Consider the following 19,579-nt stretch of genomic DNA (forward strand, 5'->3'; position numbering starts at 1 on the left):
ATTTAAAAACCATCTTTAAAATGTTAATCATGTTTAGAGGAAATTGTTTACTTCTCTCTGTATAATCATTCTTGTAACCCACCTGGCATTATGGCCTGATAAACCAATCTAGCTTGATGTCATGTGGCTCTGACTGGGGACTTGCCTCCAACAGAGCTTAGGTAAAGAAGTGCCTCTGATCCACACAGTCAATTTTAATGAGCAGCATTTCTCCACTGTTTTATTTGACAGACTAGTGGACTACTCATAGATGCAGGTCAAGGTTACCAGTAAACAATGACCAAGGTCAGAGGACTGCTCAATCAGGCATCTATGCTGATAACCATCAAGTCCTTCTGATATTGGCAATGTTTCAGTGTACATCTATGTCTTCATTGAACTCTTATAAAGAAAAACATGTCTGTTTATTTTATTGATTCGGTCCAAGCTTCTAGACACTGTTGTAATACAAACAAATAATACATAATAATAATAATAATAATAATGATGATGATGATGAATTGGTCTTGCAAAAAATCAAGAGAATGATGAGAATTATCTTCACATAAGTAAACTTTAATATGACCTCTTCTGATTACCATACTTTTCATTGACATACGTGACAAAAATACATAATGTGATAAACAATGGGGTTTTAAAGAGGAGAATCATTTGTGTGTCTTGAAATGTATTCTGCCTATCAGATCTGCAAGGTATTCTCTCAAGTCAACACATAAAAATCTCTAAAATTACACAGGGCACAACAAAAGCGGTAACCGAATTTGACAAATTTACATCAGTGAATCACAAAAGGAAAGCGGACAGTGGAAATACAGAAAAATTAATTGCTTAAAGCAGACAAGTAGAGTGGAAAGCATGATTACTGGAAGTTGAACTAGAGACTGCCACTTCAAAAGGAAATTAAAGTTTTAGTGAGCAGCTTCCTTATTTGTACTTTTTATTTTTCACACTGCTTTACTGATAGATATAAAAAGACTTTAGGAGACATGTTTGGAATAGTTAAATAATAAATTCCATAACACTTTATGTGCCTCCAAATGTTCATTTAATGTAGTTGCCATAAAAGAGATGTTGTACGGGATGTAGAATAAATGTGAACTGATTATCAAAGAAATGAATGTTAACAGATACAGTGAGCAGATTAGCAGCTGTTTAACAGAAATATTTTATGGACGTGGCAGTAGCAATTCCATAGTTAAGACTGCATTGAGATCTGCACTTATTGCAAGACTAAAATCTCCATTTCATGCTTTACATTTTGAATTTTGTTTTCAAATTTCAGCACAATATTTTAGAGGGAAATTGACTTTTCTATGTCATTTATTTTTTTGTAAAGTATTTACTAACTCTTCCAGAAGAAACCATTTAAAAATGCGTCCTTTGGGAAATTTTACCTTATTTTCCTCATGTTTCATTGGGTTCCTCTGTTATTAACCCCCCCACCGCACCAACCCACAGTCCTCATACATTCCAAACATCACATGTAAACACAGTCTACAACAGAGGTGTAGGCCACTTTTAACATCTGAAATTAAACACAAAGTGCTAGTCTCCTTACTCAGTATCATCTAAATTGAGTTATGCCAAGATTAACCAAAGGAATTGCTCAGATCCAGCAGCTATTTCTGTTTTCCAGTGCTGCCAACCCGCTCCACCAGCTCTGCATTGCCCATACTTCCAGAGATGTGGGGAGGCAGGCTGGCAACAGGAGGTACGAAGATGGACTCCAGAAGAAAGAGGGGACTCTGTGGCGGGGGAGCCATGGGAGGAAAGGGAGGATATGGAGAGGCAAACAGAATATACCCCAGGGTGGGGGACACAAGGGATTGAGACTTGAGGTGGGCAGGATGGGGGTTAGCCTGGATGTGCATGTTGCATGGGAAGAAAGACAATATGAGAGGAGGGTGTCTGGGGCAGTCAGGTGCCTCCATGCTGAAACCATGTTGAATGAAGGGGCCCTCTGGCACTGCAGCCCAGAGTAATGAGGCAGCAGCACCATGGGGAGTTCTTCAAGCACTGCTGCCTTGACACACAGACCCTCAGCTCCTTTGTTAAACTGTTTACTGTTTATTTTAATCCATTTGTAATTAATTGCAGACAATAACTCTTGTTATAATTAAATCACGAACAAATGACTCTGATGCTCAAAGTGATACAGAATTTTTAATTGATCTCTTCAAAGAAGACACTCCCCAGTTCTTTTTGTTAAAGCAAATACAGGTATAAAGGAAGGAAGCTTTTAAGGCTGTCCAAGCTCTGGAGACTTTCAAAAAGGCTTCAACAGCCAAATCTTCAGGAAAAGAAAGGAAAACACCCCATACCAGACAGACTGTAAAGAATATTTTCTTCTCTATGAGTGCACAATCTCTGTTAAGAAGATTGCTCATCACAATACTGCTACTGGCAGAGAGCATTCAGCCTTGTATTACTGGCGCTGAATGTACAAACGAGGTTTAACATAAGTAAAATTTCAACTGTATAGGTTTTGAAACAGAACCAGGTGTTTGTTTTCAAAATGTTTCATAGAAATTTTATTTAAAACTTTCTGAATAGAATGAATCATGCTCTATGATAAAGCCAAGATTTTCAAAGGAGACTAGTGATTTTGAGTGCTTCCATTTTTTGTGTGCCCCAACTTCTGATACCTTAAAGGGGTAAAGGGGCCTGATTTTCAGAAAGAGCTGAGCCTCTGAAAATCAGGCTCCTTTAAGATGTCTCAAGTTGGGCATCCCAGAACAGAGGCACTCTAAATCACTCGTCACTTTTGCAAATGTATACCTATAGCCGTTAATTTTCTGACATACCGAATATGAAGAATGAGGGAAATATCTGTATTAATTTTATGAAGTTTATAATCTGTAGATTTGGTAGTTATTGTGGGGTGGCTAGCTTTATGGAACCCTAAAGGTTAATTCCAGCTGGAGTCTGGCAGAGACTCTAATTCAATGGACAATACATTGCTGGAAGGTGATCTCAGACTCCCTCTGAAGAAATGTGTGACCAGATTCAGGCACACTGCTCAAAGCCCCAGGAGATCTAGGGGCAGGGACTCTTGAAAAAAATAATCACTGAATGGTTGAAAAGGATAAAAAGGCAGTCTGTGACTTGAGGGAGACACATTGACTGGTGGGTCAGACATCAGAAAGGCAGGAGCAGTAGGAAGTACAGCCTGTCTCGCCCAGCCCCAATGGTGTGTGCGCATGCCTGAAACAAGCAGGAATAATATAATATATTGTTGCAAGGAAAGGCTAAAGTTTAAGTAAGATAACATGCATGTAGGTTTTTCATCGGTATCTTCCCTACCTGATATGTTCACGTGGACAAATACCCAATACTTGTTTTGAAGAAGCTGTCCTGAATCACTGGAATTTCATACTTGTCACATGCTTTTGGAAAGAAGTCTATAACAGGGGCCAAACCCAGATGGACCCATTGAAGGTAGCATGGTTTGTCAACAGGATGCTGCAGCCTGGTGATCCAGTCTGAAGTGGGGTGAATCACGGGATTTGATGCAGAGAAGTTCAGGCGTAGGCCTGTCACTTGGAAAGGGTACCCATGGAGAGACAGAGGTCAAAGGTATAGCTCCCCCCGAAGAATAACACTGAACTAAAGAGATAAGCATCAGGACTGTATCATTAGCCAAGATACTTTAGGGACCATTTCTGTAGACCTCACTCAGGTTGAGCAGCAATGACTCATGCGAGTAGTCCCACTGAATCCACCAAGTTCAAAAGGACAACTTATGTGAGTGAGCTGCAAAATGGGAAGAGTTGCAAAATTGCATCCTTTGTATAAAACTTCTTTGTTTTTATTAGCTTTACAAAAAAATGCTTGGCAGGCAGCGATGGATCCAGCAGGGATGGATTTATCGCGTCTAGTCTAGACGCGATAAATCGACCCACCCCAAGCGCTGTCCCGTCAACTACTGTACTCCGCCGCCGCGAGAGGCGCAGGCGGAGTCGACGTGAGAGCGGCAGCAGTCGACTCACCGCGGTAAAGACATCACAGTAAGTCGATCTAAGTACATTGACTTCAGCTATGTTATTCACGTAGCTGAAGTTGCATAACATAGATCGATCCCCCTGGCCCCCCTTCCCCAGTGTAGACCAGGGCTGACATTCCAGCGAGACAATCTAAAACTACTAAATGCCAGGGAGGACAATTGATCCCAGAGAAAGAGGCAACATGAGGGAAGAAGAAAGCTGCATATCAGCATCAAAGTACTAATGTTGGTGTACACTGCATAGATAGAGTTCCTTCTACTAAACAACTCAAAAATGCCTTAATAAATGTGAATATCTATAATAGCTTGTTTGGAAAGCTTCAACACTGATTTTGACAGGTTCTAATTCAGGGCATGCACCACTGGCTTTCAACGCTCCCTAGTTGAATGAATCTATATTTTTATAAGAACATTTGCAATAACTGCGGCATCAGACTTGTCATAATTCTCAGACATGTATTACCCTCCTGGTGTTGGGTAACTTACAGACAACTACAAGGCGACCAGAAGTCCAATACGTTTTATGTTTTGAACTGTATCACCCTAACACAGACGTATGAATCTGCATATAGGAACAGAGCTTGATGACTAGTTTGCTCCAACTATAATGAATTATTTTGGAATAATCAAAAGCAAAGTAGTACTTAATTTAGCACATTAGTTGCTGCTACCTCAGTAGAGCAGAAGTTTTATGCTTGGGTTCGGTTTGTGAAATACTCATATTTTCCAGTTTGCTTTTATAAGTCCTACTGACTTGTGCCCGTCTTATATTATACAGCCTAGCAACTCACACATAGGGTAGGATAGGGCAGAAAGAGATAATTGCCAATAGACAGAAATTACCATATTTGCCAACATTTACAATTGATCAGAAGGGACAACTTTTTTAAGGCTTTTAGTTTGATTTAAATTGAAATCTTGGAATCTGCCTTTGGAAACCGATTTGAAAATACCAGTGGAAATTTCCTGGGTTTTAGACAATCAAAAAAATATTTTAACAACTAAATGATAAAAAAAAATGTAATCCTACTTTTGTATGCAGATGGAATTCTGTAGCAGAACAGCTTGACACTGGTAAAATATATTCTAATTAAATTAAATACACACCAAATCTTGGGCCCCCAAATTCCCTTACTTATATGCATTAAACAGAGATCGCTCCCTCCAAACCCTAAGATTCCTAGCCAAATCAGACAGGTTGGTATGTTCATTCAATACCAGGAGAAAAAATTCTCCTCCCTCGGAGGGAGCTTGGATGTTTGGAAGGAGAAAGGCAGGGGGAAAAAAGATGGAGAGACTGGAGTAAGGAAGTATCAGGGATCGCAGAAAACAGCAGAAAAAAAGGAAAAATTGTATAAAGGACTAGTGCTTGGAAATCACCCAAGGACATAACAAGGAAGACCCAGTTAAGTCTGGGATAAAAGTCAAGCCACAAAAAAGAAAGAAGTGGGAGAGGGAAAGAAAAAGAAAGGAACAAAGAGGAAAAGCAAAAAACAGCATATGTAATATTAACATTCCTAAATTTAGTTTATTTATGTGAGCTCAAGGGCTCTAGGTGCTGTTCAGTTATTATAAGAAGTGGGGGTGAGGGAGGAAGGCACAAAACCCACCAAAACAAAAACCACCACCACCCACCAAACACCCACACCAGTAAGCATCTCCCCTTCCTCCATCCAGTCTTTAACATCAGGGAAAAGCCTGGTGCCCTGAAGCTTAAAAACAAGGAAGAGGGAAAGAAAGAACAGTGCTCTTTGGACCAAGAGGGTGAACTGAATTCCAAAATTAAGGGCCCCTTATCAAGAAGGCCCTATCAGTATCCCACTCCTATTTAAGCTAGGGGAATAGTAGCTAAATCCCCATAGCTGATGGCAACTGCCATGGTATACTACAGGGAAACAGGTGGTCTTAGGGTTGCCAATTTTGGTTGGATGTATTCCTGGAGGTTTCATCACATGACATAATTTTAAATTAAAGATTAATTCCTGGAGACTCTAGGACAATCCTGGAGGGTTGGCACTTGGAAAGGGTAGGTGGTCTCTAAGGCAGTCAGAAACCAAACCATTTAGGAATTTATTGATCAAAATCAGCATCTCAGCTAGAAATCATGCTCTCTGAGAGACATACTACTTGGTAAGCAGGCAGCTGCAATTTCCAAATGTTTTGAAGGTGTAATCCCATGTGAAGCACAATGAAGCATTCCAACTGTGGTGGAAAAGCATGGATAACTCTGACAACTTTCACATATGAAGAAAAGGTTGCAACCTTCTTGCCAGGCGCTGATGTTGGAAAGTTGTTTTGAAAACAGCTGCCCTCTGTGCATCCACCCACAAGAAGTTGGGCATTGAAAACCTCCGGATTGCACATCTGAGTAACAAACCCCGGTTTTATTATTAGGCAGTACGATGTAGATGCACTGGTACTTTTTTGTCAAGTCTTTTCTATAATATGCTCTAGACTTACTCCTGCTATTTAATTCTGATGGTGCCAAAACAGAAAAGAAAGGGCAGATTCACAGCTGCCCAACAGTACCTTTACAGCTCAGGAGGTATTAAAACAATTTCCCTATCTCCCAAAATCCACATCCACCAAAGTAGCCTGTAACACAGGTGAAAGAGGATGAGACCGAGGCTGGCTGAAGAACATATGCTCTGAGAGCCCACCCTGGAATGTAAACGGTGGGAGAGGATACCACAGCTCACTAAGGAGGCTGTATGCAGGTTACCAGAGAACACAAATATAAGTACTGGTGTGCGCTAGTTAGAATGCCAGAATGCACTGGGAAGGCGTGAAGCACCTGTCTATCATATCAATACAGTTTAAATATTAACACTCACTACTTGCACATGTTTCAGAGTAACAGCCGTGTTAGTCTGTATTCGCAAAAAGAAAAGGAGTACTTGTGGCACCTTAGAGACTAACCAATTTATTTGAGCATGAGCTTTCGTGAGCTACAGCTCACTTCATCGGATGCATTTGCACATGTATGTGTTTTTTCCCAGACACAGTTACATATGCCATGTGGCTCTGCGAGCACACTTTGCATATGGCATTCACACTTCACTCCCATTTTCACTTCCTTACTTCTATCTTAGATTCTCTATATGGCTCTGCTTAGTGCTTACTATAATGTGTGTTTATCTCCTGCCTACCACTAGAGGGAACCAGGACAAAGCATCTTAATGAAATGGAATGATGCTGACATTCCCAACCCTTCTGTCTATTGTTTGAGCATTCAAAGTGCTATTGCAGAAGGCAGTCTCCATGAATCGCTTCTGGAAATTACTGAAGCTGTAACTGAGCTAAGAGATATGTGTTATGACAGCAAAACTTCCCTCCATGCAAAATAGTGTGACATGAAAGTGTGCTGATCGGATGGGTTTCACTTGTTGAATATGCTGCTGCCTAAACTGTTTGTTAGCTCTTATCACGCACAATCACTCACACGTCGTATTGCTGAACATTCCAAACTTGGCAAATGAACTGACCTGCAGTCTAGCAGGCACAGAGGAGCTGCAGCCTGGTATCTGGCAGCATTAGACAGGACTATGCACCTAGCCAAGACACTTGGAATGCTGGCTGAGCAGACCTGCCTACCTTGCCCTTCAAATGCCTGAGGCCAAATCTGCATAAAGTAGATGCTCATTTACATAAATATGCTTTACAGACTATTGGAAATGCAGTTACACAGTTGGAAAATGCAATTCTTAAAATTAGTTCATCTTCAGGGCAGATGGTAGGCTTCTCTTCCCTAGAGAAACATCAGGCCAACACCCCATCTTCCTCTGCATGACTGAGTCTTTTTTTCCTTTCTCCTTATCACCAGTTCCCCCCCGCCTCCGCCATTTGTTTATTCCCCCCCCCCCATCTCTCTGCCTACCCCCTCTCACCTGCTCCTTTTGACCCATCCTTTCTAAGAGACTCTACAGAATCAAGAAAGTAGGGCAGAGGGGTTTCCAAATCTCTTCTTTGCCAACAGGCCCCTAGTGCACTCCCTGCATGTATGGCAACTGGGCCAGGGAAGGAGGTGAATCTCTGAGCCTGATGCTTCCTGCCTGTCTAGCAGTTAGTGGGGAATGCACCGTAGCTGTGGCCATAAAGCCTTTAGAATAAAACAAAATGAAAAGCTCTGGATGACTTCCAGAAAAGCCAAAGGCAGCAGGGGCATGCTGCACAGCTGGAGAAGAGTGTAGAAAGCAGGAGCCTCCAGCCAAAAGTTGGACAGGAGGCAGCTCTGCTGCAGGCTTTCAGGAAAGGTGCATTTGCAAACATACGGTGATGCCAGGTAACTTGCCAATGGAGGACAACAAGGCAATTCAAGGAGCTAATATTCAGCACTAAAAAACTGTAGAAGCTTGAGACAGCATTTTCAATCATGTTGTGGACAATGGTATTTTGTGGTTAAAGAGCATTTCACTTTTCCTGTGACATTTACTGTATGTTACACTTCAAGCTTTGACCGATAGTCTTGAGGAAGAAAAAACAAATGAAGAACTCAGACATCTGCCTATGATTTTAAGGCAGCTAAGAAAGTTCAGTAATATTAACCCCCAGCATCCAAAAATCCAGAGTCCGGTCTCAATAATTCATTACATTGGCTTAAAAATTATGAGATATTTCAAAATAATACATTTTGGGTTATTTTTATTTGTCTGAGTTTTTGATCTTTTGGGTCACATTTGGGTCACATTTTCAATGTTTGTCCTGCAGCCACGAGGGATGGAAATATACTTCATTTTTTCAAATAAAAGCTGATACTCTAACTTACCACAAGAATCCAGGAGTTGGGACTTTAAGAAAACACATAACATTGTGTGAATCAGCAGTCTTAGGAGTTAGGTGCCCAACTCCCAGGGAAAGTCATTGCTTCGATTTATTGATGCTCCACATTAATTTAGAAGACCTCAAAATAAGAATGATGACGTAGTGTTAACTTCATCAAGCATAGTACAGAGGAGTATTTAGTTTTGTTGCTTAAGGTCATACTGGGTCATACTGTTTTAGATTAAAGCGCTTTTCATCAATAGAGTCAAAGCACTTTACAAAGGAGGTCAGTATCATTAGCCCCATTTCACATGTAGTGAAACTGAGGCATAGAGAGATGAAAGTGAATTGCCCAAGGTCATCCAGTAGGCCAGAGCTGGGAATACAACCTAGGTTTCCTGAGTCCCATGCCAGTGCTCTATCTCCTCAGAGCACAATATCAGCAGCATGTGTATTAGCTTATAAAAACTGTAAGTAAATTTAGTGGTCCAAAAGGTGTCAGGGTTGCAGCTCTGAGAATGATGTCCTCTGTTTATCCACCAATACATACAACGCAGGCAAACAGCAGTGCACGTTTATTCACCATAATGAGTCAATTCTACTGTAGATGAGCTACTTCTAGGAGGGAGTTCATTCAGTCTCTACTGACAATACCATATGGGTGCCAGTTGTGATTGGAGTTTGTGAGAACAGCAAACAGCGATGACTTTAGGTCCCTTGTTTGATCTGATTCCCTGCTCCCTTTCCTACTGGTTCTCTTATGGTAAATTATCCAAAAATATCATGGACTAGATGTTGGAGAAAAGGCACAAGGCATGAATTTATAATAAAAATAATGCTAAAATCCTCATGGTTTGTATTATTTTAATCAAAATAGTATTGAATCTCTGCAGGGAGCTGCCTGGAATCACTTACACAGATCCCTGTGGGAAACCACTAATCCTAATATCAGACAGTTCCTGCTCTCGCTCAGCCTTACATCCAGCTCAGATTTTAAACTGGCAGCCATTGAGGTTCTCAGTGTAATTGCAACGGTTTACTGCCTACCCGTATGATATAAGACCAACATGTTAAAGAGCCAAGGATTTTTATTTTTTAAATGATGAACTTCATGGAATCCAAGAGAGCTATGACAGAAATGCCCCATAGGCCTTGATCTTGCACTGGGATCCACCAGAGTGACTATATGGCGCTATATTGACTGTGGATTGTCTCTGAGAAGGCACTGATGCAGAACTGGGTCTTTCTCCATAACTTATTTGCAGCATAATGACCCAGGATTCAAGTACCTTTTGCTGTTAAAAATCAGGGAAACAACTGACTGTGAAAAAGAAGTACCATTTTCAGTCCTAAAAACCTTTGTAATTTTTCAAAAGGAAACCCCTCTTCTTATTACTTCACTAGGAAAGCATTGCTTAAATGTAGTTATCAGCTGGAGTGGCTTCATTCCCAAGTAGGGACAGGAGCTCTTTTAAAGTCTTCCCTATTTGTCAGCGATTTTTTTTCTCATTAAATTCTTAAATCACATGCCTGGAGTATTGAAAATTCAACTAGCAAATCAATCAAAAAACACACCAAAAAACCCAATTACTCTGAGAGTTTTATTCAGATTTTTTTATATACTGAATGTTAGGTCAATTGTATTAGGTATGTAGTAATTGTTAAGAAGTTAGGTTGTGTCTTTCCTGTGCCAGGAAGGTATCTAATGATTCTGAATATGCATATTTATTTTGCTGAACAGCAACCCCAACAAATCAATTCAACTTCCACATTTCCTCATATTTTAACTGTACACATTTAGCTTTGAATTAACAGAGATTCTTTTATATGCAATACTATCATTATTAAAATTACATTATTTGAATTATGGTAGTGCCTAAAGGCCGCAATCAAAGCTCATGGCCCCAGAGTACTTGGCAATGTGCACACACAAAACAAAAAGACAGTTCCTGCCCAAAGGGCCTAATTACAATCTAAAGGTATGTCTACACAGCAAAAGAAAAACCCAGTGGGGAAGGCTTGGGTTATGGCACTAAAAATAGCCATGTAGATATTCTGGATTGGGCTGGAGGTTGGGCTCTGAAAGCCAGGAACTGGGGTGGATTTCAGAGGCTGAACTCCAACCTGAGCCTGCCACACAGCTATTTTTAGTGTCAGAGCATGAGCCCAGGGCTGTAAACCTGGGCTCTAACACCCTCTGCTGTGTTGGTTTTTTTTTGGCCATGTTGTCATACCGTAAGGCAGGGGTGGGCAAACTACGGCCTCTGAGCCATTTTAAGCCAGCCCACAAGCTGCTGCTGGGGAGTGGGGTCTGTAGATCGGCCCCGTACTGGCACTCCAGCTGGGGTGCTGGGTCGCAGGCCGCAACACGCGGCTCAGCCCCGCTCTGGCGCTCCATCTGGGGTGCTAGGTCGAGGGCCACACCATGCGGCTCCTGGAAGCTGCAGCATGGCCCTGCTCTGGCTCCTACATGCTCCAATGGCCCCCTCTGGCACTCCAATGGGAGCTGCCGAGGTGGTGCCTGCAGATGGGGCAGCGTGCAGAGCTGCCTGGCTGTGCCTCAGCGTAGGAGCCAGAGAAGGGACATGCCATTGCTTCTGGGAGCCACTTGAGGTAAGCGCCATTTGGAGCCTGCATCCCTGGGCCTCTCCCCATTCCCCAACCCCATGCCCCAACCCCCTGCCCCAGCCCTGATCCCCCTCCCACTCTCCAAACCCCTCGATCCCAGGCTGGAGCACCCTCCTGTACCTCAAACCTCTCATCCCCAACTCCACCCCAGAGCCTGCACCCCTTCCAGCACCCCTGCCCCAGCCGGCTGGAGCACCCTCCTGTACCTCAAACCTCTCATCCCCAACTCCACCCCAGAGCCTGCACCCCTTCCAGCACCGATCCTCCTCCCACTCTCCGAACCGCTCATCCAGTTCAGAGCATCCTCCTACACCCCAAATTCCTCATCCTCAGCCCCACCCCAGAGCCCTCACCCCAAACCAGCGCTCTCACCCCCTCCTGTACCCTAACCACAATTTTGTGAGCATTCATGGCCCACCGTACAATTTCTATTCCCCGATGTGGGCCTCAGGCCAAAAAGTTTGCCCACCCCTGCCCTAAGGCCTCAAGTCTGTGATGTGTTGTGTGTACCAGTTCACCCTTGCCGATTACAGTGCAGGATTGGGGGAAGGGGACTTTAGCATGTGACACGAGACAACAGGTGGATAAAACAAACAAATGAGGGTGAGAAAAAGAAACAAGTGAAACAATTATGTTTGTCATTTTATGTAGCAGTGTCAGCTACCCAACTGCCTCGCTATTGTTGAGTACTTTGTAAGCATTACTACAAAGGTGAGTTGTTGGTGGGGGAGAGGGGTATTTTTATTAAATCTGTGCATGGAAAATGGAAGCTATTAACCATTTACAATGCTGAGACAAGAAAGAAATCCCATTTGATTATCCATGGTTTGCATGAAACTTGTGTCTCTTGCATAAGAAATTGAGGCTTTTACCTATTATTTTAACTAGTCTTTAGGGAAATAAAAGTTTTTTTTTCCAATTTTTTTTAAACATATATTTTTATTTTTAAAAAGATGTAATACAACATCGAATGCGGGTTCTCCTATCGCCTAGTGTTTCCACCTCTTTTATGTTGCAAGGAACTCTCACCTCCAATGTAACCCAGATTTCTGAGACGGGCTATGTACAAAGAAACCAATTTCGAAGATGCATTTGAGCTTAATAGCCAAGTTGCTTTTCTTTCCTTTTTAGAGGCCCATTTAACATGCTATTATGATGGGGATGATGATGATTGATTGCGGCTTCTGCTTTTCTGCACAAAAAGCATGATTTCTGATTGGCTAAGTAGCACAGCAGTAATGGTCATTAACTTCCTTGCAGAAGCCACTGCCAAGGTGATAAATAGATTTGGTTTACATTAGCTACTAGACTAAAGCATTATTTGACCTCATTAATGGCTTCTAATCAAATCCAAAGTTACATTTACCTAAAGAGAGGGACAATTATTTTAGGAGAGTAGACTGAGACTCTTTTTGCCAGTCCCAATAAATTCAAATGGTCAAATCTTGCCCCACTGAACATCAGGTGGGGCCAGGATTTCACCCAGAATGTTTTAAAGCAAATATCATTGCCTCATTCTTTCCTCTCTATTTTCTTTTTGTTTGGCTTTGGAGAACATTGGTTTTTACAAAGTCAGTTAAACATATTTAGGATTCAATTCAAAAACAACAAAATAACTACAATCTTTTATTCTGTACAGGGTCAACGAAGATTGTGTACCTTGGCAAATTGCTCATCTTTCAAAAGCCATTTATGTTAGTACGGAAGCTCTGTAAGCTCAAGTAACAATAACTTGGGGATGGAGAATAAGCGTTTGCTGCTGGGTCCCTAACATTCTTCATAACTATCCCAACAGTCCATATACAGAAGGCCAGATACTGATCTTGAACTGTATCTGCAACTTCTATTGGTCTCTGTGGCAGCTGGATGTTTGGACTGAAGAAGTGCTATACATGGTATAAAATGTTTAGCCTTGAATGAATGGATATTGTGAATGCTTTTTAAAATACCTACTGGTCAAATTTAGAAGAGGGGACCATGCGCAGTGGCAGTGTTGAATGCTTAAACTGCATAACTATAAAAGATCAGGGAAATTTTTACCAAATATCAGGAAAAACCTATGTGAATATAGAATGCCAAACAAGAACATGGGGGAATATTCTTTGATGAATTAGTCCCTTGTATTTAATTCGAGGGAGAAAATATCTGCAGGGTTGATTTTCTAGCATTTGCTAGGACTTAGGACCTAATCCATTAAATCATTATACAGCATGAATTTCATACAAACACTGAAAAATCTACATGGAAAGACTGGATTGTGTTGTGGTTAATCTGGTTTCTCCATAACTGTGAAATGACAAGACTGCAATCTGCTTTTTGGCCTTTTAATCTAGATTTTCTACATTCTAACTGAAAATTGTTTCTCTTATCCTTCATCTATTGTTCTGGAGGGCACCCGTGTGAGACAATCATAATCTCTGCTGTGCTTTTCACTTCCCATACCTAGCAGGTGAGGATGGTGTAAGCAGCTATTCATTTTGCATTCCAGGAATAGGTTTTGCCTCATGTTGTGCTTTAGACTAGGGCTAATTATAGTATGCATAATTAGTTCACATATGCTCTAGGCTGGCCCTCAACCCTGTTAGACCATTTACTCTGTGTTACAGCCACAGCACAAGGTTCACATCTGCCCAAAAGACTTTTAAGGCTAAACTGCAGCATTTAGCCAAAACTTTGAGTAGGAGTATTATGGAATTGTCCCTCCCTGGGGGGAGCTTTGGGAGGGACCGTGTCTCACTGAGTGCACACAGGCATCATCCTAAAAACAAGTGACCCTGCTCTTGCCCTGAATAGCTGGCCTGCTCTCCGGACTAGTGCACACGGGAGTGGAGCCACTGGGGTAACGTGAGTACCCAGAATAAAGGGAGATTATATTTCATAAAATAATACCTTTCTAGCTCTCATGGCTGCTAAAAAAACCCTTTCCAAATGGGAACTGAAGGCAAACCACTGCTGTGTTACCTCCCTGAGTTTGTAGAGAGCTTGAAATAATGACTCAGAGCTGCAGACGCTCCTGTGGCCTGTTAAACTCCTTGGAATGTCAGCTAAAACGATGACACTTTAATGTCCACATTAACTATTGCATTGTTGATTATATGAGTGGCTCGACTGAGGAAGGGAAAAGGAAGAGAAGTCTAATGGGGGTGAGAATTGGGTATTGCTGCAGGAAAGGAAACGCAGAGGATGCACACAGGAGACGTAAAGATCAAGAAGAAGATGAGAAAAAGAGAAAAGAGTGTGAGGAAGGAAAAGATATGAAGGAAAGAAATAAAAAAAGTGGCCCAAGTTGTGGGGGAGAGGAAATAGCCTACTGATTGTGACAAAGTACTTCATAAATAATAGTAACTAAATGACAGGTTTCAGAGTAGCAGTCGTGTTAGTCTACATCCGTAAAAAGAAAAGGAGTACTTGTGGCACCTTAGAGACTAACAAATTTATTTGAGCATAAGCTTTCGTGAGAAGTGAGCTCTAGCTCACGAACGCTTATGCTCAAATATATTTTTTAGTCTCTAAGGTGCCACAAGTCCTCCTTTTCTTTTTTAGTAACTAAACGGTTAGTAATTAGATAAAGGCTGGATTTTATCCTTTCTCCATGTGCAGCCTTCCATTGATATTAGTGGGTATCTTGCCATGAATGGAAGTGCCAATTGGCCATGGAGTCTTAAAGTTATGTCCTGGTCAAGCCGCCTTCACCAAATGGATCTGACATATCTGCTACAGGGATAGTAAAACCCCAACCTCTGCAATGTCCCCAACTTCCACAGTTCCAGAGAAAAGCGATATTTAGAACTGTATATTCTGAACTCCCCTCCACACACACTCTATTAAACAATAAATGCCATGTAAAATCTTACTCCATTAAATGGCCATTAGGGTCTGTTCCATACCTCCCATAAAGAACTCAGATCTACAATCCGGGGTTTGCCAACATGCTTACTTTTCCAAGTGTCCATGTAGTAATATTAATGCTTGGCTTCTAAATATTCCTTTTCATCTTCAAAGCATTTTATGAACATGAAGTCATTAATCTTCATAATACTCCTGAGAGATGAAGTATTATTCCTCTTTTACAGAGGAGAAACTGAGGCAAGGAGAATAAATTACTTGTCTAAAGCCATAGAGGACGTATGTGTCAAAAGAGAGATTTCAACTTGACAGCTCTTAACTCCCCACTCCTATACTCAGACCACATCTTTCTTATTAGGATGGCATTCTTATCAGCATTATAGCACAGTTTTGTTTTTCAGAATTTGTGAATTACCCCCAGAAGCTGCTGCATATGGACTATTCTTCTTTTTGACTGTTTAATCGAAATAAAAATGCCAAGTAGGATCCGCTGCCTTGTGCTTTAATTTCTTTTTGTATGTGCGGCAAAAGCCAGAAAAACCAATTTGCCTGTGGATCCACTTCAATGCTATATATCAAGTTTTCTGTTAAGCTGAAAATCACATCTTAAGCAAAAACCACACAAGTGGGTTCTTGCTGCAATCTTTACATAAATGCAAATATGCTGCAAGTAGTTAAGCCTTATGTTCAGTCAAAATCCTGTAGAAATAAAAACATTAAAAGGAGATGTTAAAAAAACACCCAATTAAGACACAGGGAAAATAATCACCACTGGAATTGGAACCCAAGAGTGAAATCCCTATTCCAGTGAAGTCAATGGCAAAACTCCCATTGACTTCCATGGAACAAGCATTTCACCCTGGGTCTTCATTTACGTAGGCAAGTATTTTGCCATTAACTGAAGGAGCAGCTGTGCTTTCTCATGCTAACAGAAACTTTGTTATAGTTAATTGACAATTCTTTCAAACCTGTAGAATCACCAGCACTGAACAATTAATTCTTTGTCCCTGAATAAGTTAGCTGTAGGAGAGAGATACACTGAGCAAAAGAAAATGATGTCTATGAAGCATGAAGAAATAAAAACAAAGAAAACATAACTTTCAGAAGAAAGTGGTTATTAAGGGTAAAACAGCAATCAAAGTCCAAGGCTAGCAAAAATTGCCTTTGAAAATAACTGTTCTTAAAGGTATTTGGACAAGTATTAATGAGTTTTCAGAAACATTTAACGGTGCATTTATTCTTCAGTGCAATTTCCCTCCCTCTTCCCTTGAACATTCTACCTTTTGGGCCTGTTGTTTTTGCTCTAAAGGTGCTGCTCGATAATAACGACACATCAATGCCTGTGTTATATATATTCTTTGCACAGCACTTAATCCAGCAAATAAAAGGTTAATTATTGTAAAACAAATGAAAATGAGCTGCTGGTTTGTTATTGGCTGAAAGTAATACACAGATGCAACTTTGCCTTTGTAATCTAATTAAGACTAGTCTAATTAAATATGGGTGAATCTGCAAAGCAGCTTGAGAGCTGCATAGAACACAGTTGCACTGAGAATGCCTTCTGAGCTTGTAAAGAGCTTCCTGGAAGCTGGTAAGGCTGCTTTTTAGCTCCCTCACTCTTTGGAATTGCCTTTTAACACAGTAACTTGTATCCAGTGTTAAAATTCTTCATTGCACAACACTGCATATAGGGGAGAAAAGCAGCATTGGACACTAATAAACTGAGGTCCTGTCTTGCAAACATTTAAGCACATGTGTAACTTTACTCGTGTGAATAGTTGAGTTCAACACAACTACTGAAGCACATAAAGCTAAGCATGGGCATAAGTGCTTGCAGGATCAGGATGTTCTCTTGTGAAGTGGCTGGAATATTTTTTTTAAATATACTTTCCCCAAGTAAATAATCATTTCACAGACACTGTTTTTGGCAAGGAAACTCACTGGTCATGATCAAAATCGTGACCTAACAGCTACCAATGCAGAGAATCAAAATGTGCCATGAGGGAACAAAATAACACCTAGACATTAGTTCCCAGGCCCATCTCTTCAGCATATACTCCCTTAGGGTGTGAAACCACATTGACAGGGAATTTTAAAAGAACAAACCCCAGGGTCTTCACCATTCTATCTAGACAAAGTAAGATGGGAACCAAATAAGAGAAGTTTCAATTTGGGAAAGTCTAGATTAAAAGTAAAGTAATAATGAATTTAGACAAGAACGTGTAGCGTTAGGAGAACTAACGATGCAGGCCTTTGTTCTTGTCCACGCTCTGTTCACTTCATTCAGCTCATGTAGTGGGAAAGGAGTATGAAGGGGGACAGACCCTGGGAAAAACAGCAGCATAAAGAAGCTTCCCTGCTCGTTTAGGGCTGGCAGAACTGCTCTATGCCACCCCATCTTGGGGAAGGACAACGTGGGGCCAGATTGTGCTCTGCTATGGCTATTCTGGGCTGTTGGAGGAGTCCAGAGATGGCTGTGGAAAAGCACTGTAGGGGCTGCTAAAATGGACAAGCTCCTGGCTCGGGCCAGAAACTGTGAATCACAAAGAAGGCTAAAGTCACTTTCCTCCTTGCCCATTGCCTCTGGACAGGAGCAGCTCCCATCTGGATCCACTGTAAGGATAAAACAAGGCTTCATCATTGAAATGAGAGCCATGTTGTAACAGATTTAGGAATGTTAGTGTGTTTAAGGATAGCATAATTGATTGCTGTACTCTATATTTATTCTATTGTTTATCTTTATTCTAATATTTTGTTCCGTACACAATGAAACCCATTTACACTTAACTGTGTTTCAGTAAAACAGTGATTAGAGTGAAAACCCATTACTTTTTATTTATTTATTTTATTTTAAACCATTGAAGGGCCCCTCCTGCAAACACAGGGTGCATTACTTTCTGCTACAAGTAGTTCCATTAACAGCAACAAGCACTGTGCTCACAAATGTGGACAGGAACTAGGTTTTGAGGTGGAATTATTAACACACGCAAGGAAATGTTTGTGCTTGTTTTTTTTTTTTTTTTAAATTTGACAGTGTCACTTTAACCTGCCAGGGACCATCAGCTGCCATCTGCCGAAAAAGGTGTCTTTTATTAAGTCATAATTAATTTTCAAATCAAATGTCAGACTCAATTCATTGATCAAATATTAATCTTCATGGTATTTTTAAAAATTCTTATGTTAAATTCACTGCAGTGTAGAAGGCCTGCTAAGGAGCACTGCATAATTTAAGACCCACATTAAGGTGAGGTTTAAGTGCTGCATGGACTCTTGTACAGACCTCTGCACTGGGGTGAATGTTGCCCTATGTGAATAAATACACTCGGGATTAATGGTGTTGGGAACTACAGTATAAAGGCATAGACGAATTGGACCCTCTTAGAAGGTATTGCATTTTTTTTTTCCTGTTTATAAACTGAAGAGAGGTGTGAGTGAAAACACTTTAGGGCACTTAAATAATTAGACAGATTTTTAAAAATCAAAATCCAAAGTAGAGTTTCCTTGGTGTGAAGTTCTCCAGATATCATGATTTTGTGGCAGAGTGCGTAGGAGAATTTAAAACAAATAGTTATTGTTAAAATTCTTATTTTGATCTCACTGTATTTTGTACCATGGATTTTAAAAGGCTATAAGCAACTGGCTGAACGTTCAGCACTTTAGACATAGTGCAGTTACTTGTATTGCTCTGGCCTTCATCACTTTGTTTTTCTAGGTTAGTCTGAAATATACAGAGCAAACTGTATACAGAGCAAACTCCTTTTATACCGTATGTATGCCTTGTAGGATCAGTAACCAGTGAAGTATCTGTACCTCAGTCAAGATTGCAAGCCCAGGAGCCTTCTATAGCATATGTAAAAATGGTAGTAAATAAAAATATATTGTAAATAAGACAGTATTTTAAAAAAAATGTTAGCCATATATGAACTATTTTAAAATATTCCACACTGGGACTCAAAGATCAAGGGAAATCAGATTCTAAGACTCTGACCACACAGACATCTTTTACTGTGCCATACTATTAACAGCTGACTCTTAACCATGTGGACTGCTACAGTATTGGGGAAAAATAAAGCTCATGCAGGTCCAATACTCAAGAACTCAAATAAGGTCTCCAGCAACTGGCAGACAACCTGCTTCATTTTTGAGGAGATGGACTGGGTGGTCATAACCTGACCTGCCACAGAACCCATGAATCTTGGGATCAGGCTCACCACTGTCCCCAAGTTGCAAGTGGAGCATGAGAATGTTGGGGATACTGGGGCATGGCCACTAGGTAACTCAAGGGGATGGAAGACCACGAGTGTCGATGAAGCCCCCTCGCACTAGGCCCAGGTGTCCTTG

General features: G+C 41.0%; 1 protein-coding gene across 7 annotated transcripts in view; it reads right to left on the reverse strand.

Annotated features, from left to right (window-relative positions):
* Positions 1-19,579, reverse strand: part of SYT1 (synaptotagmin 1) — a 482,297-nt gene that overhangs the window by 126,754 nt on the left and 335,964 nt on the right. The window lies entirely within an intron of this gene.

The sequence above is a fragment of the Chelonia mydas genome, chromosome 1 (genome assembly GCF_015237465.2).
Source record: "Chelonia mydas isolate rCheMyd1 chromosome 1, rCheMyd1.pri.v2, whole genome shotgun sequence".
NCBI lineage: Eukaryota > Metazoa > Chordata > Testudines > Cheloniidae > Chelonia > Chelonia mydas.